The sequence below is a fragment of the Tachypleus tridentatus genome, chromosome 7 (genome assembly GCF_004210375.1).
Source record: "Tachypleus tridentatus isolate NWPU-2018 chromosome 7, ASM421037v1, whole genome shotgun sequence".
NCBI classification, from domain to species: Eukaryota; Metazoa; Arthropoda; class Merostomata; order Xiphosura; family Limulidae; genus Tachypleus; species Tachypleus tridentatus.
In genome coordinates this window covers 32,861,726-32,878,189 of record NC_134831.1, presented here as the reverse complement: position 1 = coordinate 32,878,189, position 16,464 = coordinate 32,861,726, and the positions used below count along the sequence as shown (strand labels likewise).

At 34.9% G+C, this 16,464-nt stretch overlaps 1 protein-coding gene across 4 annotated transcripts in view; it reads right to left on the bottom strand.

Moving 5' to 3' along the window:
- LOC143255389 (cell adhesion molecule Dscam1-like) overlaps positions 1–15,382 on the bottom strand; it is a 201,551-nt gene extending 186,169 nt beyond the window's left edge. For all 4 annotated transcript variants that reach the window (XR_013030583.1, XM_076510968.1, XM_076510970.1 and 1 more), the window contains exon 1: positions 14,582–15,382. The gene's annotated coding sequence lies outside the window, so the exon portion shown is untranslated. The remainder of the gene's footprint in view (positions 1–14,581) is intronic.
- Positions 15,383–16,464: the final 1,082 nt, after the last annotated feature.

Below are 16,464 nucleotides of genomic sequence, written 5' to 3'. Positions count from 1 at the left end.
CAACTATGAACTTTTTGTATATGTTTGTGTGTGCAAAATAGAAAGTGATAAACGTAAACATATCAACACATTCTCCAAGATTTGTTTCTTTTCGTGGCGGGCCCGGCATGGCCAGGTGGGTTAAGACGTTTGACTTATAATCCGAGGGTCACAGGTTCGAATCCCCGTCGCTCCAAACATGCTCGCCCTTTCAGCCGTGACGTCATTAAAATGTGACGGTCAATTCCACTATTCGTTTTTAAAAAGAGTAGCCCAATAGTTGGTGGTGGTGACTAGCTGCCTACTCTCTAGTCTTACACTGCAAAATTAGGGACGGCTACCGCATATAGCCCTCATGTAGCTTTGCGCGAAATGAAAAAATTTTTTTTGTAAAGTTAGGCAAGGTAACTTGTTACAATACACTACAGAGAAACTTTTAACTGTATCCCTAAATACATATTTCTTACTTTTTGATAGTGATGCACCTAGATCGAAAGAAAGCTTTTATTTATTTATTTTTCTACGGGACTAATTTTTTTTATCCTTCATTGAATAGCTACCTGCAATTGTATATTTGGGTAAGAAATATTTTTTTTGTTCTTCGTGTTATACAAATATAATATTATTAATAAACTCACGTACTTGTTAGATGATGACATCTATACTGCTATATCATACCATGCATTATTATGAGGATATTTAGAACATTCGTTCAATGTCTTTTTCATAGGTCATACATATCTCATTGAAACGTCTTTGTTTTAAGCTTCACTTATGAGTTAAGAATTCAACTGAGGAAATGTTAAAAACTGCTTCTACATTTTACAAAAAAAAGAAAAAAAAGCTTTTATACGAAGAGGACTGGTTCTATGCAATCATGTACTCTTTTGGTAGGCCCGGCGTTCGACATGTAATCTGAGGGCCGCAGGTTTGAATTCCCGTCACGCCAAATATGCTCGCCCTTTTAGTCGTAAGGCATTGTAATATTGTTGTTAATCCCATTATTCGTTGGTAAAAGAGTAGACCAAGAGTTGGCGGTGGGTGATGATCACTAACTGTCTTCCCTCTAGCCTTACACTGCTAAATTAGGGACGGCTAGCCCTAGTGTAGCTTTACGTAAAATTCCAAACAAACAAACGTTTCTGGTAATTTCACATTTTCCACGTCTGAAGTTTTAATGGTTTAATATTTGAATGTCTTAACTTAAAGCTGAGTTTGTATATTATTTTTAAGCGCAAAACTATAAAATGTCTCTACGCTGTACCCACCATGAGTAGTCAACTTCGATTCTTGGTGTTAAAGGCAGCAACCCTACCGCTGAGCAAATGGAAGCAGTTTGTGTGAGATAGGATGAATATTTTGCTCAAATATAATAATCGAAGCGCGATGATACATCACGGACAGTACATTCTGGGTGATGAACATTTGTTTCTGTTGAATGGTTACACCCTACAAATAGGATTTTCTATTCTAATTATATAAGAGGTGCATCCTGTGTCATGATTAGACGCATTGTGAGGTTACTGAAACGGAACAGTTTAACAGGAGCACCCTGGTCTTGTATGTTGAAACGAAGTGCGACACCGAGCTATAATAGCTTATTCTAAAGAAAGATAACACTATTTCCTAGCTTAGAATTTGTATTTTGATATAACTTAAATATTAGAAGCGATAACATCAAATCTTTCTGTGTGCAGGCAAATCAAATGAAATGGGTACGTAGTATACCAAACATAAATAACACGAACTGGACATTTTTAATAATAATAATAAAAAAGACCTAAATGTGTTGGTTCTTTTAATAAGATATAAAAATTATACACACAGTGTAGCATTCCGCTGATGACTTATGATACTGAACTTCAGTATTCAAGCCCTGTGGAGGACACAGTACAGATAGTCCACTGTGTTCTTTAGGGCTTTATATGGATAGATGGATAACTAAGCAGACCAATAGAAAGATAAATGGAGGAACAGATTAATAAATAAATTAGCAGATGAGCGATATAAACACACAACTGTATCTAAAATAAACGTAAAGCAAAGCACAGTTAAGAAATAAGCATACAAAAACCTTGTTTGTTTGTAATTGTGCACAAGGCTGCACAATGGACTATCAGTACATTGCCCACTACAGATACTAAAACCCGGATTTTAGTGCTGTAAATCTGCAGACATGTCGCTGTGTCATTGGGAGACTTACGTAACGCAAGGCACAGCTAAGAAATTTGTTTGTTTGTTTTGAATTTCGCACAAAGCTAATCGAGGGCTATCTGTGCTACCCGTCCCTAATTTAGCAGTGTAAGACTAAAGGGAAGGCAGCTAGTCATCACCACCCACCGCCAACTCTTGTGCTACTCTTTTACCAACGAATAGTAGGATTGACCGTCACATATAATGCCCCCACGGCTGAAAGGGCGAGCATATTTGGTGCGACCGGGATTCGAACCCGCGACCCTCGGATTACGAGTCAAACGCCGGGCCACCAGCTAAGAAATAAATACACGTTTAAAATATTTCATTTTACTAAATGCTTAAGGCATTGTTAAGAACGGCGAGATGAGCCTGAGGCTGACATTTTAGGTTGTGGGTGATTGCTAACATAACTGAGAATGGTTCTAAGTCTGGGATAGAATATGTTAATTCATACACTTCTCCGTGTACTTAATTATTTCAACTTACATTGCCGTTGAATTAATTTTATTTTTGAAACTTGTAGCGTGTTTGGATTGAGTAGAAGGATTAATTGTTTGTATCCCGTTGCTTAAAATATGCATTCTACAGCTTTGTGGCCATAAATATGTTATAAAAGTGACAGTCATATCACACTGTTAGATTGTAGTGTTCCTCTTGTATCTGAATCAAACAAATACAATAAATGATTTTATAACATATGTTTCATATAATTTATCTGCTCAAAACGGCTCATTAGGGTGCTTGACTCGTGATATGAGGGTCGCGAGTTCGAATCCCCGTCACACCAAACATGCCCTTTCAGTCATGGGGAGCGTTACAATATGATGCTATTCGTTGGTAAAAGAGTAACCTGAGAACCGGCAGAACTACCTGCTTTCCCTCTAGTTTTACACTACTAAATTAGGGACGACTGTCACAGGTAGCTCTCATGTAGTTTTACATAAAATTCAAAACAAACAAACTGTCCTCATAAGAGTCGTCTCACAAGCTGTCAACAAGTTCTACCGAAACTACAACACTCAGTTTATTAATATAAGAGGTTGACCAAATGTCAAAGCTATTTCGTAGAATAAACAAAATGAACGAATGGGCAATGGGCCAATACAGATTTCATCGCTTTTTACATACATTTTTCTCAACTAATTATGCATCGGACTGCTTTCGGTTTGTATTTTGTTTACTACAGGGTCCTTAACAGCATATGAATCACACAAAAAGACTTGAATAAAAATATCATCAACATTATAACTAAACACACTAATAACTTTTGTGTTTTATACAAGAAACGAGTTATCAAACCTAATATTTTGGTCAGTTCTTTACACTGGGCGTTGTAGCATACCCACCCGTAGCTCAGCGATAAACGTGAAATATTCTAACGCTAAAACTTGTTTGATTCATGTGATGAAAACATAACAGATAGCCCATCGTGCAGTTCACTTGTGTGTTTCAAAACAAAAGAAGTTGAAGCGTAAGATTATTTAATAGAACATAACATGTGACATCCTTTGGTAGTGAACTGCGTAAAAACAACTCGGTAATTTAAAGGTTAATTGACTTTTGTTAATATTAGTGACTGACTAAACTCTAAACATAAGAAATGTTTGTTTTAAATATTCGCGGAAAACTATACAAGGGTTGTCTGTGCTAGTCGTTCCTAATTTTGAACTTACAGGCTAGTAGAGAGAAAACAGTTGGTCAACAAAAGCCATCGCCAACCCTTGGGACAACATTGTCTGCGGAATTTGAGCCTCACTCTCATAATGCGTCACGACCCTAAAGTTCGAAGGACGTTCATGCAACGGGACACAAATCATAAATCCTTTGATTCATTATCCACATAGGCTACAATTAGGCCATGCTCAGCCTATAGTTCGAATTCAGCAAAAACTTTTCAAATCTTATTTCACATCGAATTTTATATATTTATCCAAGTTATTTATTTATATTATATATTATTTAACTTATTTATGTATATTATATGGTTAAATATAAATATATGTTATATTTTAGTGAAAATGAATACATTTTAATGAAGTTAAGTAAGCAAAATCACAAGGAAGGATTGCGTTAAAAACAGAAAATCCAAACCTTTGAATAATTATATTAATTTGTTATAACTTAAAAACAAGCCGAAACAAAAATAAATTAAACAAAATACGCTGCACTAATTGAAAGATCCCAGGTTAAAAGTTATAATGTGGGATTATGAAATTAGCCTAGGTTTTGGAGGTGACTTCAAGTAGAACTCACATTGCAGTGAGGATACACCGTCTATCAGTCTTAACCTCCATTCGCTAGTCTCACATAAGAAATTAAAAAGTAACAACAAATACAGAAATAGAAATTAGGAAAGCTAGATGTGGGTGCTTAAGCCTGCAACGTCCCACATCTATATCACCATTCACTGCCTGCAGACAGTTGTAGAAAGGTGACTGCTCTCTGAAGTGAAGAAAAAAATTAATTGAAATAAAAAATAAGAATAATAAAATAAGGTACTACCATTTGGGGGTAAGTAAGTTAAAAACTTAACTCTTTAAATTAGCATTCCAGCCCCCAGTATGGTAGAAAAGCACTAATTGACAGTACAGTGAACGAACTATACAACCAAGAAGCGTCCCATCCAGCTATCCAAACAAATTATGGACTTGAAGACGAAAGGCGGAAGACTTTCGAAACGTCGTCCTCTATACTTGTGTCTCCACAACAGGCAGTTACCGTCCATTCTACAAAGTTTCATCATGAATATTCTGCCAAAACAATCTATGAAAGAAAAACTATCAGGTCATCCCTAATGTAATGTCCGATTTTAGGTTCAGAAAAAGTGAAAAAAAATTCAAACGTTTTTAATGTTATTTAATCAATAATGTATGTTCTATTAACATTAATTACTTCCTGCCAACGATTCACAAGCTTTTGAATGCCACTTCTATAAAATTCTTGGGATTTGGAGGAAAAGAATGTATAGAGGGTAGTTTTGACATCTTCATATGTCCCAAGCTATTTTCCATCAAGATAGTTCTGCAAACTTCGGAATAGATGATAATCAGATGGGGCAAGGTCTGCAGAATAGGGAGGATGTGGACGTTTTTCCTACTTTAGTTCTTCAATCTTTGCAGATGAGATCTTTACTGTATGGGGCCGCACATTATCCTGATGTAACGCAACACCTTTACGATTAATCAAAATCGGCCTTTTTTCTTTCAGTGCAACATTCTATTGTTGACAATAGAAGTCTGATGTAATCGTTAGACTGAGTGGTAGTAACTCAAAGTGGATCATACGAACAATATTCCACAAAACGTTTAACAAGACTTTCCTAGAGTGGATGTCCATTTTGGATTGTGCTTTAGTCAGTTTATCTGCACTGAGCCATTGTCTGCAGCTCTTAACATTTTTATAAAGTATCTATTTTTCATCTCCAGTCACTAACCTGTCCAAAAAAGGTGAGTTACGTTCATGACAGTGCAGAGAAGTGCAAATGTCCACTCTTGCTCTAAGGTTGGCTTCTGTCAAATCATGGGGGATTCATTTTCCAAGCTTTGACACCTTTCCAAGCTGTTGCAGATGACGGTGAACTGTTGAATGGGTTGAATTAACCTTCTGTGCTAGTTCTTCAACTATTACAGCACAATCTTCATCAAGTGCAGCCAGCAGTAAGTCATTATTAAATTCAACAGGACGACCTGAACTTGGCGCATCACTTAAATTGTAGTCACCTGACCTGAACTTCTGAAACCACCTTCATCATTTTCTTTCACTGAAAGACTCCGCACCTTAAATACCTTGAAAGTTTCGTGTACTTTCTGTTGCACTATTGCCTTTTTGAAACACATAAAGCATTATATGCCAAATGTGCTCCTCAGACACATCCATCTTCATAAGGGTTTATCTGATTAATGATCTGAAAAAGTGGAGTTGGGTTAGTTTATTTTAATTATCTGAACATTTCTATACACGTTCTACTACATATTTTAGTCATTAAAGCCTTTTACAAAGACGAAATGATGATGCACTTTCTGTATCAAATTTTCGGACATTACTTACGGGATAACCTGATAGTGTAACTCCCAACCACCACCCATTCACCAAGTATACTGTAGCTGTCATGTTCTAAGCAAGTTTTATATGCAGCAATGTATACATCCGCATAAAGTAGAGCCAAGTTGTTAAATTATCTTATTTGTAACTAAAAATAACCCATTTTGGCACTACTTTATGCGGATGTATACCTTGCTGCATACAAAAACTTGTTTAGAACATGACAGCTACAGTAGACTTGGTGGTGGTTGGGAGTTATACAAGTTTGTTTGGATAGCTTGATGGGACACTTCATAGTGGTATAGTTCGTTTACTGTACTGTCAATTAGTGCCTTTCTACTATACTGGGGGCTGGAATACTAATTTCAAGAGTTAAGTTTTTAACTTACTTATCCCCAAATGGTAGTACCTTATTTTATTATTCTTATTTTTTATTTCAATTAATTTTCTTCTTCACTTCAGAGAGCAGTCACCTTTCTACAACTGTTTGCAGACACTGAATGGTGATATAGATGTGGGACGTTGCAGGCTTAAGCACTCACATCTATCTTTCCTAATTTCTATTTCTGTATTTATTGTTACTTTTTAATTTCTTATGTCAGACTAGCGAATGGAGGTTAAGACTGATAGACGGTGTATCCTCATTGCAATGTGAGTTCTACTTGAAGTCACCTCCAAAACCTAGGCTACATTTCATAATCCCACATTATAACTTTTAACCTGGGATCTTTCAATTAGTGCAGCGTATTTTGTTTAATTTATTTTTGTTTCGGCTTGTTTTTAAGTTATAACAAATTAATATAATTATTCAAAGGTTTGGATTTTCTGTTTTTAACGCAATCCTTCCTTGTGATTTTGCTTACTTAACTTCATTAAAATGTATTTATTTTCACTAAAATATAACATATATTTATATTTAACCATATAATATACATAAATAAGTTAAATAATATATAATATAAATAAATAACTTGGATAAATATATAAAATTCGATGTGAAATAAGATTTGAAAAGTTTTCGAAAAGAGATTAAGACTGACAGACGGTGTATGCCCACCGCAAAGTGGGTTCTACTTGCAGTCACCTCCAAAATCTAGGATACATTTCATAATCCCACATTATAGCTTTTACCCTGGGATCGGGCCCGGCATGGCCAAGCGTGTTAAGACGTACGACTCGTAATCTGGTGGTCACGGGTTCGCATCCCGGTCGCGCCAAACATGCTCGCCCTCCCAGCCGTGGGGGCGTTATAATGTGACAGTCAATCCCACTGTTCGTTGGTAAAAGAGTAGCCCAAGAGTTGGCGGTGAGTGGTGATGCCTTCCCTCTAGTCTTGCACTGCTAAATTAGGGACGGCTAGCACAGATAGCCCTCGAGTAGCTTTGTGCGAAATTGAAAAAAAAACAAACAAACAAACAAACCCTGGAATCTTTTCAATTAGTGCAGCGTTTCTTGTTTAATTTTTTTCAGCTTGTTTTTAAGATATAAGAAACATATATATATATACATATTTATATGGTTAATATATATTTTATATAAGATATATATTATATTATATATGGCTAAATATATATATATTTCATTCCTGTTCGTGTATCAACAGTATAACTCAAAAAGTTTTCCACTTTTTTGATCAACTTTGTCATAAAAATAGAGTATCCTCAAGGGTCATATATTAGATTATTGTCAGTATGGTATAAAGGTTAAAATCACATTGAAAGTCAAGCTCTTTTGTCTCAATGGTAACAAACTAAGATTTTCAAAAAAAGTTAAAATTTGATAACAAAATGAGGTAGAAAGAGGGTGATCTTGGCACTTAAATCTGCATATTTGAGGATAGGAAATATTGTGGTATAATTTTATGTAAAAATATTGTGGTATACATTTTATGTAAAAATATTGTGGTATACATTTTATGTAAAAATATTGTGGTATACATTTTATGGAAAAAGTAAAAACAAACAACTTTGTACCATAAGGTTTGCACTTAATGAAGGTTTTTCCAGTTTGAAGTGTTTCTGTCAGTATGAAAAAGTCGTTTAAGAATTTTTAAAATAGATCTCACGATTTGTAATGAAAAAACTGAAAGTAAGAAATTTGCACAATGTAAAAATCCTTTCGATAAAGTACATGTTTAATTATAAAAATTACATCGTTGATAAACAACACATTTATTCCGAAACGCTCTTATAAAACGGACCCCCAAGCGGATCAGCGTTAAGTTTACGAATTTGCAACTCTAAAATCCAGGATTTCATTGTCCGCGACGGACATAAAGCAGATAGTTCAATATGACTTAGCGTTAAAAGAAACAAATCTTATGAAATGTTCCCTGCAGTTCTAACCTTTCTTCAACAAACCGAATAGTCCGAACCATTCAAACAATAATTTGCTTTCTCACAAATAATTTTAATTTTGCGACAGTTTTTGAAACAACAGCAGTAATTTCACGGACTTATAACGCTATAAACTTTGGTTTCGATACTCGTAGTGGACAGAGCACAGATAACCCGTTCTGTAGTTTTGTGCTTCATTAAAAAAAAAATACACGAAACAACGGCGTTCGCCAAAATACAATGTTTTTTTCTTTAGTTGTTAAAGTTTTAAAACGAGAAAATAGTGATAAGGCTGTATTAATCACCTAAATCACCAGTTCATTTTCAACAGTGCGCGATTTTTAAGTCAAGTTTCCCATCATAAATCATAAAAGTATAACTCATACTAATTTTTATCACTGCACGTTAAACGATTTTCGAATAGGATAGAATTACTGTGTGATAAAATGGTCAATTTTCTCAAATTCAACAATATCTGGTTTCCGCTTGCGCATGCATAACAAACTATAAAGTGAGTTATGAAAACAAGTAGTGGCTTAAATAATGAATACATTTTTTACTAAGTTAATTTGCTGACTTCTGAAATAGAATATGAAAGACTTATACCAACATTGCTGCCAATTTTAAATTACTAGACCGTTTGCCTTTTAATCCAAACATATTGCGTATACAGTTTCCCTCCTTCTCTCATTACTTGAAAAAATGTGTTTATTCACGCAATTTTTAGCTTCTCTTGCTCAGGCAGCAATATGAGAAAAACTTTTCCGGGTTTGAAGGCTATGGTTGTGATGAGAATATCTTGTCATCGCTTATGTTTAAAAGTATGTAGGCTAATTTAATGTGTCACATTCATAAATCATATCAACTATCGAACAAAAAATATATAATATTAGCTTAGTTTCTAATCATTATAAAGCTTAGAAAATAAGTAAAAGCATGTGTTTTAAACAGGGCCAGGACCTTATGGGTACAAAACCTGAGTAAACATCACCTCACCATTTAAACGTTTGGTTTAGATGCTACCAAGTGACACAGCGGTAAGTGTACAGATTATGTAAGTGTATCGAAATTTGATACCCGTCACAGGCTCTGGCCTGGCTTACTTTCCTTATGCCGCTTTTGCCCAGATCTTCCTTCTCACGCGTTACTTCAAACTCCCCACCTCACTTTTTCACCTTTAACAGGTTAAAATAAAATAAAGGCAAACTCCCAAGTAAAGTTGAATAATCTTTCACGAGAGGGGACGAAGAGGAACCACAACGTTCCTATCCACCCCTGTTGGGGAGAGAATTCTTCAAACTTTTCTCTCTCTAAACTAAACCTCTTCCAAGTTCCATTTTTGTTTGCATTCGATACCCGTGGTGGGCACGGTCAAGATAGTCCATTGTGTAGCTTCGTGCTTAACTACAAGCCAAACAAAAAACAGCTAAACGTTGATGTTTCTTTATAATACTTTATCATGTTACTCTATCAACCATCTGTTACATTATTGCTTATTAGTTATCTCTGAAGTTATTCTTCATCAGCCCTCTCTGTGCTACCATTTAGCAACTATCTCTCGTGTCACTCTTTATCAACCATCTCTTTGTTACATCTAACCAACCATTTTTCCAGTTATTCTTTATGAACCATCTCTTTGTTACTTTTTAATCAATAATCTATCACATTACCCATAATCACCCATCTCTCTGTTACTTTTAATCAATAATCTATCATATAACCATCATCAATTACACTGCACAACAAAGTTTTTGCTTCTTGAACACTGTTGAGTGTTCCTTGTAGATTTTTGACTGCTGCTCACGTACTGTTTCATCGAAATCTTCAGTTTCACCAGGACATTGCTACAATGGAAAAACGATATCAAGGCAACTGGAATCCGTCAATGCTTGCTGACTACTGTTGGACACTGCAACGTGATGCACCGGACATTGAATACAAACAAAAATCAGGAGCAAAACACTTTTAATTATGTTGAACTTAATAGCGTATTAGAAACATAAACGCAATTAAATACGTTATTGCCGGTAAACAGTTAACTATTTCTCAGAGTTCCTACGTGATGAAGCAAAACCAAAACTATATTTGTGCATACCCATCAGGTGCCTGTCACAATCAGCAAAAACTTTTCAAAACAGTTGTTGTGCAGTGTTATCTGTCCTTTACTTTTAATCAATAATTCATCACGTTACTGTTTATAAGTTATCTCTCACGTTACTTTTTATCAACCATCTCCTACATTTCTGTTTATCAATTATCTTTTATGCCACTCTTTTATAAACCCTACTACTAGTTATCTCTGATGTTAGCCTTGTCAACCACCTCTCACGTTACTGTTTATTATTGATCTCTCATCTTATTTCACATCAGTTGCCTTTCAGTTTTACTTTTCGTAATGGTTAGTGTGCTGAACTTTCAGTTCGAAATTAGAGACAATTAAAAGTATCTCAAAAGGTGCTCTTTCTTCCCTAGTTAGTGTATCAGCTCTAAATTAGAGACGGTTACCCAAGGTATTCGAAACAAACAGATATTTTCTCCAGTCAGCTCTCATTTAATTTTTATCAATCATTCCATGTTATTTTTTATTAGCCATATTTTTGTTACATTTATCAGTCATTTATCACAATACTTTATCTGATTTCTCTGAGTTTACTTTTATAACCAATCTCTTATGTTAATTTATATCAGTAACTTGTCACGATACTTTATCACTTTTCTTTGAGTTTCGTTTTTAGCAGTCATCTCTTACAACACATTTTCAGCCATTTGTCGTGTTATTTGATTAATTTTCTTTGAGGCTACTTTTATTAACCACCTCTCATGTTGATTTTTATTAGTAATTTGCCGTGTTACCTTAGCAGTTTTCTCTTAGCTTAGTTTTTATCGGTCATCTCTCGTGTTACCTTTTATTAATCATTTGTCTCAAAGATTTATCAGTTATCTCTTTCAATCTCCTGTGTTCTTATGTTATCACTTTTTTTAAAAATAAACACATTGTAACACACTAGTAAACATCGTGTAAGCAAGAAACACTAGTACCGATGTTATGCTGATATTAGAACCTAGAAATGTTTTATGGATTTCATTAAAAGAAACTTATGATTCGAGCTCTAGAAATGTTTATTATGTAACAATGAGTTCCATTTATTCATACAGCCACAGGAGAAATAATTACCGTATTTTGACCAAGTTATCTAGACATAGGATAAAGATGTCAAAGTTGATTTTAATGTAACATGATTCCGTGAGCAATACGTCATACACTTTAATATGCCCGTAAAGATCTTTAAAACATTTCTACAAATATTAACCACGATATGGCACGACACCTAGACAAACACTATACACATTAGTTCGATTTTCTATCGTTTGCTCTCCAGTGGCACAGCGGCATGTCTGCGGGCTTATAACGCTAGAAAATGAGTTTCGATATCCGTGGTGGGCAAAGCACAAACAATCTCTATCATTTATTTTATTTTTATTTATTTAAGATAACTTCGTACTTAAAAGCGCCCCCTGATGATGCACTACAAAAAAATTGACGTTCACTGTTAATTACTTTTCCTCACAAGACAGATATATATTTAAGGCCTAAAATAATTGGTACGTTCACTAGTGAATGTTTTATTTTTCATGGGAATTAATTTATTTGACACAGTCTCGTTAAGTCCATACGCTACTACAGCCACAGTTTCTATATTAATAGTGTATGGACTAAGTAATTCGTTGGGGTCAAATTTCACGTCATCACAAGCTAATGGAGACTACTTAATTCAGATAACAGGTATCTTTTAAACAACAATAACGAAAAAGCAAAACTCGCATTTTACAGTCTATATTCGACGTGAACGTTCAAGATAACAAGGAAACCATATACCATTGTAAAAGTAGCTAAAAATCGATACACCATCGCACAGAATCATAGTCTTTCAACATACAGTAAAAGTAGAATTTTTTTTTCTGTGAACATTGTGACAAATGCTTGTGTTACCCGATCGAGTAGTCTCACTAGAAATAAGTACACGGCACTGTAGTCTTGCTTCTAAACTTCAGAGTAATACGTTTCACTAATATAAGTTTTCTATTAAAATTTATTAAACATTAGCGATATCACCGTTTCGAATTCACTGTAGTTTTAAACTTCCTCGTATCCCATATCATCCTCTTTAATTTATTTAAATTGTACCTGTTCTAAGATAATAGTCAGAACAAGATAAACAATACCGTTTAGTGCTATTTCTAAACTTCTGTGTGATCCTTATCACTAGCATTATTTTTCTGTTAAATGTCAGGTAGACAGAATTAATGTTACCAGTTCAAAAACACTAGTTAAAATGCGATATTGTACTTATATAAGTTTGATCCATGAACTAACTCATATTTAAATTGTGGTTAAAAGCTAGGATAAACCAATTTTACCATCTACTAAAATGCTCTAGAATTATTTTATTAAACCACATTAAATTACAGCAATGCCATCATCTGAATAAAACACGTTAACATTAAACCAGTATTATGACCCAACTAAAACACATTAAACTATAATAATGCCATCATCTGAATAAAACACGTTAACATTAAACCTGTGTTATGACCCAACTAAAACACATTAAACTATAATAATGCCATCATCTGAATAAAACACGTTAACATGAAACCAGTGTTATGACCCAACTAAAACACATTAAACTATAATAATGCCATCATCTGAATAAAACACGTTAACATGAAACCAGTGTTATGACCCAACTAAAACACATTAAACTATAATAATGCCATCATCTAAATAAAACACGTTAACATTAAACCAGTGTTATGACCCAACTAAAACACATTAAACTATAATAATGCCATCATCTGAATAAAACACGTTAACATGAAACCAGTGTTATGACCCAACTAAAACACAATAAACTATAATAATGCCATCATCTGAATAAAACACGTTAACATGAAACCGCACTCGCGTTATTAACTGGTTAAAACACATTAAATGTCTCTAGTATTATCAACTAATTAAAATATACTAAACCACAATAGTGTTATCATCTGATTGAAACTCATTAAACGACTCTAGTGTTACCAAATGATTAAAACACATTAAACTACATTAGTGTTACCAACTGGGTAAAACACATTGAGCTATACTAATGTTATAATGTGACTAAAACACATTACACCACATTAATGTTATTATCTACACATTAAACGATTATTTTTATAACTTGATTAAAACGTATGAACTACACTCGTGTTACCTTCTATTTAAAATATACCACCCGATCAAAACTCTCTGCATTACGTTATTGTCACCAGGTAAAGTTAGAATGTAGCAGTATTACCCTCGGATCAGAAACGTCTGCACTACGCTATTGTTATCAGGTAAAGTTAGAATGTAACAGTGTTACCATCGGATCAGAAACGTCCGCACTACGCTATTTTTACCAGGTGAATTTAGAATATAACAATGTTACCATTGGATAATATACGTGTGTGCTACGTTATTGTTACAAAGTGAAATAAGGAATATAGCAGTGTTACCATCCGATCAGAAACATGTGCACTACGCTGTTGTTACCAGGTGAAGTCAGAATGTAACAGTGTTACCATCCGTTCAGAAACGTCTGCACTACGCTATTATTACGAGGTAAACCTTAGTGCACCAATGGAAAACCAGGAAATGTAGTAAATAATTATTGTGTAATAATGATTTCATCGTTAGAGTACACATTCCAATAGTAATTAAACAGGAATTTTGATAAGATTCAACTATTTTTATTTTTATTCGCGCATTTAAGATGTTTTAAGACCTTGTGGAAGGAAAAAAAACCCGTCCGCTTTGCAATAAACACCAAACAGTTATATATGCAGAAATATGTATGTTGTCTATGCCTTATGTTTAACATCTTCAGGTATCGTTCTTTGAGGGCATCATACCGTATTAAATGTTAAGAATCTACGGCAGGTTCTACCATATTGAGGTAGTCACCAATTCACCCAACTGCAATATGTTACCCGGTAAAGCTTACCTTGTTAGACTCGCTACTTGCCACAACCACCTTGTCTCCAGACCACGTCAAGACATTCAGTCGCCTTGATGAAACATTTCTCCTGTTACTCCATATAATAATAAAAAAAAATATCTAGGAGCAACTGTAGCCAATGGTCAGGGAAAAACTTACGGCAAAAAGGCCGGAGTCTGCACGTCGTCTCGCTTGACCTACAACTCTCTACCCCCACACATACTCACACGCCCGTCGCAGCTTCGGCTAGCTCCGGGATCTGCACATGCGCAAATGTAACTTGAGCAGGGTTCGTGAAAGCAATACGCAACAGACCAGAGCTGTGCAGTTGGGTTGACTACGATCCTCGCTGAAGAATAATAGAAACCGATTTCTTTAGATCCTAAAGTCTCTGCGCTTTTATTCAGCAAGTTCGTCAGATGCAGAAGTTGTAGTTTTTGAAAGTCTCTCTGCTTCCAGTTTCTGAGACTGTCTGGTGGTTGCTGGCAACGGTCTATAGTTCGCTCACTGTCATGCGCCATGACAACGAGCTACAAGATAAATCAATACTCTCCAGGGTTGGAGAATCTATACGGCGGACGCTTCTAATCCCGTTTTTCTTACAGTGCTGAGAAAGGAAACACCCGTATGGAGAACGTTTCGTCATCATTGATTCTATATAAAATAGATATGGCGCCAGCCACTCGTTGTAAAGCGTCGTTTAACGCGCACACGCACCCAAAATAGACAAAAGACACAGAAGAGTTAACACGAGTTAACAACCTTTGATGACATCATAGACGACGTGGTGGACAGTTGGTATGCGTTGAAAGCTCAGATGTGGCATTTCTACGTCATTATTCTGCAAACAAGCCGCTTGGCAAGTATCCAGAATTAATCGATTGTTCACTGTGTGGTTGAAAATCTCAGTTATTAAAGTATAACACGGTCGTGGAACACAGTCAACATTACACAAGACCACAGTTACATTTCACCATTCATATTGCTACAAATTACAAAACAAATTTACCTAAGCATTCTGATTATTCAAGCCCACCGTGTGAAAACTCGGTAATAATAATAGAACTAAGCTACCCCTATAATCTGTCTTCAAAGAGTTAGTTATAGACAAATCAAGCTTGGTCATAAAGATTTATGTGGCATTGTAGAAGAAAATCGTCGTATTTAATTTTTCTATTGGAGCTTAGTGACTTGCCGTTGAAGTTTTGCTAGGTTTTAACTAAGCCTTGACCATGCAGAATAACCTTGTGGTTAAAATTATAACTTGACTGCTATGGAGTAAGGAGGTGATAACCATCTGAACCGATTCTAGATACTTATCAATTACACTAAAATTAGCTATACATAATAAGGATTGAATATGTGCGTTGACCTTTGAACATTCAGTTTTACGCTGTGACTAAAATATCTATATTAATATCACATTAAAAATCATGTTCTTAGTTACCTCTTAACCGTACACCAGGTCTTCCGTTTGTGGTTAATATACATTGATATAGAAGCAGGTGCTGAATGTTAATGTTAGTTAATTTCATAAAAGAATAACATTGCTGTTAAACAGTTAATTTTTCAAAGAACAATGTTGGTTTTGGTGTAACATTATCTTTATAAAAGAGAGTTTTGCTATTAAGTGTTGACTTTTACAAAGAAGAATATAAATAATGAAACGTAGCTTTGGGCTAAAAAACAAACAAACAAAGCCTATTAAGTGATTTTAAAAAATCGGAGACCCTAGCGTTCAACACTTAATATTTTACAATGTTAAGGATGGTGTTATAAAGAAGTACCTCAGACGTTTGGTGACAAACATTATAAAAGAAGCTTTAAGTTTTATAGAAACACTTTAAACCTAAGTGGTTTAATTTACAAAAAAAAAGAAACCTAGATGT